The 5267-nt window shown below is 38.7% G+C and overlaps 1 protein-coding gene across 1 annotated transcript in view; it reads right to left on the minus strand.

The window, feature by feature from the left end:
* Window positions 1–1733, minus strand: part of SENP7 (SUMO specific peptidase 7) — a 180749-nt gene extending 179016 nt beyond the window's left edge. The window contains 1 exon segment of the mRNA XM_017869509.1: window positions 1699–1733. The gene's annotated coding sequence lies outside the window, so the exon portion shown is untranslated.
* Window positions 1734–5267: the final 3534 nt, after the last annotated feature.

Raw genomic sequence — 5267 nt, forward strand, 5'->3', positions numbered from 1 at the left:
CAACATCAGTGAAGAGGAAAGAGACTTAGGGGAGCAACAGGATCTTCCTCCTAATGATTGAACGTAGTGGAGTCAGGCATGTCCTAAGTGCTTCTTGTGTATTAACTTATCCGATTCCTACAACCCAAAGATACTGCTATTATTTTTATTTGTACTTTATTTATTTATTTTGAGACAGAGTCTCACTCGGTTGCCCAGGCTGGAGTGCAGTGGCACGATCTCAGCTCACTGCAAGCTCCGTCTCCCAGGTTCACACCATTCTCCTGTCTCAGCCTCCCGAGTAGCTGGGACTACAGGCATCCTCCACCACGCCCCACTAATTTTTTGTATTTTTAGTAGAGACAGGGTTTCACCATGTTAGCCAGGATGGTCTCGATCTCCTGACCTCGTGATCCACCCGCCTCGGCCTCCCAAAGTGCTGGGATTACAGGCGTGAGCCACCAAGCCCAGTCAATTTTTGTGTTTTTGTTGAGATGGGGTTTCACCATGTTGGCCAGGCTGGTCTTGAACTCCTGACCTCAAGTGATTCTACTGCCTCGGCATAAGATTTTTTTTAACCTCCTATTTACCCCACTTAAACTAAATCAAGAGTTTTAAATGGAGAAACCACACCAGGCAAATCTTAAGCCAAAAAAGAAAGAGTATCTAAAGCCATACTTTCTATACGGTCTTCTAAGGTACTCTTGATTTCCTCTCATTGTCTTCCTTTATGAATTCTTCTTTGTTAAATGCTGTAACTATGTAACATGAAGATGTATCATATTAAAGTTCTCTGTGCATATCTTAGACTGCTTCATAGAAAAGGGTTTAATAAATTCTTATAATGTAAATCAGGATATTACTGCACTTAAAAAACAAAATTCTAGAAAAAAAATTATCTCTATATGCCAGGTATGGTGGCTTATGCTATAATCCCAACACTTTCAGATGCCAAGGCAGGAGGATTGCTTGAGGCCAGGAATGTGAGACCAGCCTGGGCAACATAGCAAGACCCCTGGCCCTACACAAAAAAAGTAAAATTAGCTGGTCATGGTGGCACATCCCTGTATTCCCAGCTACTTGGGAGGCTGAGGCAGGAGGATCACTAAAGCCCAGGAGTTCAAGGCTGCAGTGAGCTGTACTTGAGCCTGGGCAACAGAGCAAAACCCGTCTCTTAAAAATAAAAAAAAGAAAGAAAGAAAAGAAAAAGATTATCTTTCTTAAAAGGAATTAATTTTCTGAACACTTGCTATATAGGTAGAAACTTCATTTTGCTTGTTTTGCTACTCTTGGCATATGTAGAAGAAATAAATGAAAAAAAGAGGCTTAAAAGGACATATTCCCAATAGTAATGTTCAGCACATACCTTGAGTACGACTATTCTGCATCTATAGCATCACTCATGAATGAACATTAGGTACTCTAATAGATTAAGTCATCAAAGAAATGTTGTGCTATGTTTTAAATAAAATCTAAAATGAGCTCTGGAAAGTATATTGGTCATCTGGTCTGGAAAGTATACCAGTCAATGATTTAAACAAAGTTGGTAGAAGGGTTTCCTGGTTAATCTTCAGTTAATTAGAATATACCATTCTCCCAAAACACTGATTAAAGTTTTATACTATTTTCTTTAAAATGTTATTAAAAAGACAAACAGCAAAATACTTTCAGTATCAGTAACTCCAAAGATAATAGATTAAAAGCAAAACAAATGCATACCTCCGATAAATCAGAAGATGACTTTTCCTTTTCCTTCTGTGGTGATTTCTACAAAACCAAAGACGTGGTAAAATTATCGTTTAACATCTAAATGAGATAAACAGTTTGATAAAGGAGATTCTTTCACATTCATTCCTTGTTTTAAATTAACTTGTTAGATTTAAATTTACACTGATATATTTTACAGAAACTGAAGGGCTACACATAAAAGTCAAAAAATAACTACATGTCAGAAGAATAGCAGATTCTCACACAATGTCTCCAGTAAATATATATATATACACACACACACACACAATAGAAAAGAAAGAGGAAAACTTGGCTCTAAGAACTAAACAAATTCCCTGGCTAAAGACTTCACACCTAGTAGTAGAACCATTTGATCAGACAAATTATTATAATGGGGGGAGGTAGAAGCAGGTGAAATTCTAGAAGTTAGAAGTTGGGAATATTCTATAAAAACACTTTCAGTTCTACTACATATCTAAGCATGCTGTGCAACTGGGAACAGTTTAACTGTCTTTTACTCGCCAACATTTTTCAGACTTGCTGTGGATTCTTCTGAGTCCTAACTTCCAATCAGCAAATATTAATTCAATGTCTATTATGTGCCCTGACACTGTGCTAGGCAATGAGTACAGTATAGTGGGCAAATTAGGCAAAAGTTCCAAACTTTCCTGGAACTTATAGTCTACTGGAACATATCACAGATTTTACTAAAAAAATAAATGGCAGAGATTCATATATATAGTCACCTGCTTGTGACAAATGCATGACTGCAATTCCATAGGAAAGGGATGATTTTCAAAATAAATGATGCTGAGGCAATTTGATAACCAAATGGGGGAATAACACCCTTGACTACCTCACACCATACACAAAATTTATTTGAAATGAATCACAGATTTCAATGTCAAAGATAAAAACAAAGCATCTAGATTTAAATAGGAGAATATCTGCATCACCTTTGGGTACGCAAAGATTTTTCACAGAGGGCACAAGTAGTACTAACCACAAATGAAAACGTTAACAAACTGTACTTCATGAAAATTAAGAACTTCTGATCCTACTGTAGCTCATGAGCATGATGCCTGGGTGTTCACACGCATCTGTGAGATGTGGCACCTTGAACCTTGTTACCATGTCAGCGCATCACCCATCTGACATGAAAGAAAAATAAAGAACCACACTGGATTAGCGGCGTTTTTTTGTTTTGTTTTGTTTTTGAGACGGAGTTTTGCTCTTATTGCTCAGGTTGGAGTGCAATGGCGCAAATCTTGGTGCACCGCAACCTTCACCTCCCGGGTTCAAGAGATTCTTCTGCCTCAGCCTCCCGAGTAGCTGGGATCACAGGCATGTGCCACCACGCCAGGCTAATTTTGTATTTTTAGTAGAGGCAGGGTTTCTCCATGTTGGTCAGGCTGGTCGCCCAACCTCAGGAGATCCGCCCACCTCGGCCTCCCAAAGTGCTGGGATTACAGTGAGCCAAGGCGCCTGGCCTGGATTCGCTTTGAGAAAGAAAAAAGGAAAAAAAGAAAAGGTCAGGCATAGAGGCTCATGCCTGTAATCCCAACACTTTGGAAGGCCAAGGCATGGGGATCACTTGAGCCCAGGAGTTTGAGACCAGTCTGGGCAACACAGTGGGATCACATCGCTACAAAAATATTTAAAAATTAGCTGAACATGATAGCACACGCCAGTAGTCCCAGCTACTTAGGAGGCTGAGATGGAAAGATCACTACAGCCTGGGAAGCTACAGCTGCAGTGAGCCATGACTGCAACACTGCACTCCAGCCTGGGCGACAGAGTGAGACCCTGTCTCAGATTAAAAAAAAAAAAAGAACTTCTGTTCATCAAAAATCATCAAGAGTGAAAAGGCATGTCAAGATTAAAAGAAAAATACTTATAATACATGCATTTGTCAAAGAATTCATAACCAGAATATATAAAGAACTCCTAAAGCAAAAGCAAGATAATTCTATCTTCAAAACGGACAAAAGTGTGAATAGGCACTTCACAAAAAAGAATATCCAAATGGCCAATAAACATATAAACAGGTGCTCAATTTCATAATCATTAGGGAAATGCAAAATTAAAATGGCAATGAAAACCATTAAACAGCCTTTAGAATGGGTAAAAAGATTGACAACGCCAAGTATTGGTGAGAGAGTGGAACTCACATGCTCTTGCTAAGAGTAGTGCCTCACCAGCATCTACTGAAGTTAGACACCTGCCTATGCAATGTCCAACAATTACACTTTTAGATAAATAACCAACAGAAATAAGAATATTCAGGTATTTTGTTCTTAATATCCAAAAACTGGAAACAATTCAAATATTCATCAAGTATGGATAAACATATACATGTAATGGAAAACTATACAGCACTAAAAGATAATGAATTATTGCTAAGCACAATATGGATACATCGCTCAGGCAAGCTTAAAGGAAACCAGATGCAGAAGAGTATATGATTCTATTTCTCTGAAATTCAAGAAGAGTTAAAATAAACCTATGGTAACACTAGTTAAAACAGTGACGGGGGCCAGGCATGGTCGCACACGCCTATAATCCCAGCACTTTGGGAGGCTGTGGTGGGTAGATCGCTTGAGCTCAGGAGTTTGAGACCAACATGGGCAAAATGGTGAAACCCCATCTGTATAAAAAAGTGTGGTGGTGTGCACCTGTACTCCCAGCTACTCAGTAGGCTGAGGTGGGAAGATCACTTGAACCAGGAAGTTGAGGCTGCAGTGAGCTATGATGGCACCACTGCACTCCAGCCCGGGCAACAGAGCAAGACACTGTCTCAAATTAAAGACAGAAAACAACAAAAAAAAAAGCCACTGAACTATATACTAAAGATATGTGTACTATATGGTACTTAAAATCAGAAATAATAACTAATAATAACTAATGAAATATAGACTACCCAAAAATCGATATTGCTGAAATGATTTCTTCTAGTTCATAGTATACAGCATTAGTTTTACTATATGAACCATGTAATGTTTTCCTGATCTAAAAAATTATTTTCGGGCCAGGTGCAGTGGCTTATGCCTGTAATCCCAGCACTAATGGGAGGCCGAGGTGGTTGGGTCACTTGAGGTCAGGAGTTCAAGACCAGCCTGGTCAACATGGGGAAACCCGTCTCTACTAAAAATACAAAAAAAAAACTAGTTGGGTGTAGTGGCAGGCACCTATAATCCCCGCTACTCAGGAAGCTGAGGCAGGAAAATCGCTCAAACCCAGGAAGCAGAGGTTGCAGTGAGCCAAGATCACGCCATTGCACTCCATCCTAGGCAACAAGAGCAAAACTCCATCTCAAAAATATATATATATATATATTCACCTCTATATTTAAGCGTTTGACAACTTCAGATTTCAATAAACTAGACTCAAGTTGACTACCAAAAATAAAGAATTTTTTAAATAAGTGATAAAGTCTTTATCCTGTAGAAATTCATTTTGTAGTCAATTTTAAATTTAACAAAACACGTATCTATATATACACAATGGAATACTATTGAGGAATGAAAAAGGAATGAACTCATGTCTTTTACAATAACACA

The sequence above is a fragment of the Rhinopithecus bieti genome, unplaced genomic scaffold (assembly GCF_001698545.2).
Source record: "Rhinopithecus bieti isolate Rb0 unplaced genomic scaffold, ASM169854v2 scaffold_4640, whole genome shotgun sequence".
Lineage (NCBI taxonomy): Eukaryota > Metazoa > Chordata > Mammalia > Primates > Cercopithecidae > Rhinopithecus > Rhinopithecus bieti.